The sequence below is a fragment of the Penaeus monodon genome, chromosome 20, assembly GCF_015228065.2.
Source record: "Penaeus monodon isolate SGIC_2016 chromosome 20, NSTDA_Pmon_1, whole genome shotgun sequence".
NCBI lineage: Eukaryota > Metazoa > Arthropoda > Malacostraca > Decapoda > Penaeidae > Penaeus > Penaeus monodon.
Genome location: NC_051405.1, coordinates 11,435,067 through 11,435,272, shown reverse-complemented (window position 1 = coordinate 11,435,272; position 206 = coordinate 11,435,067). Strand labels below are relative to the sequence as shown.

The 206-nt window shown below is 38.3% G+C and overlaps 1 protein-coding gene across 1 annotated transcript in view; it reads right to left on the bottom strand.

The window, feature by feature from the left end:
- Positions 1 to 206, bottom strand: part of LOC119585613 (open rectifier potassium channel protein 1-like) — a gene marked incomplete in the record, with an annotated part of 57,788 nt that overhangs the window by 52,032 nt on the left and 5,550 nt on the right.

Sequence of the window (206 nt, the reverse complement as noted above, 5' to 3'; positions counted from 1 at the left end):
AAGCACACGCAAATCAGATCATGTATTGGCATTTCCTATCGTCCAGCCAGCACTTACTCAACTGTCGATAGACCGTCGATCATAACGAATGGGAGGTACTTACTACCACAGCGTTCAAAAGCAAATCCCGAAAATAGATCGTTCTTTAAAGCAGATCCAAAACGTTAATAATAATAAAAAATGGCAGAAAAATGCTGAATGAATAA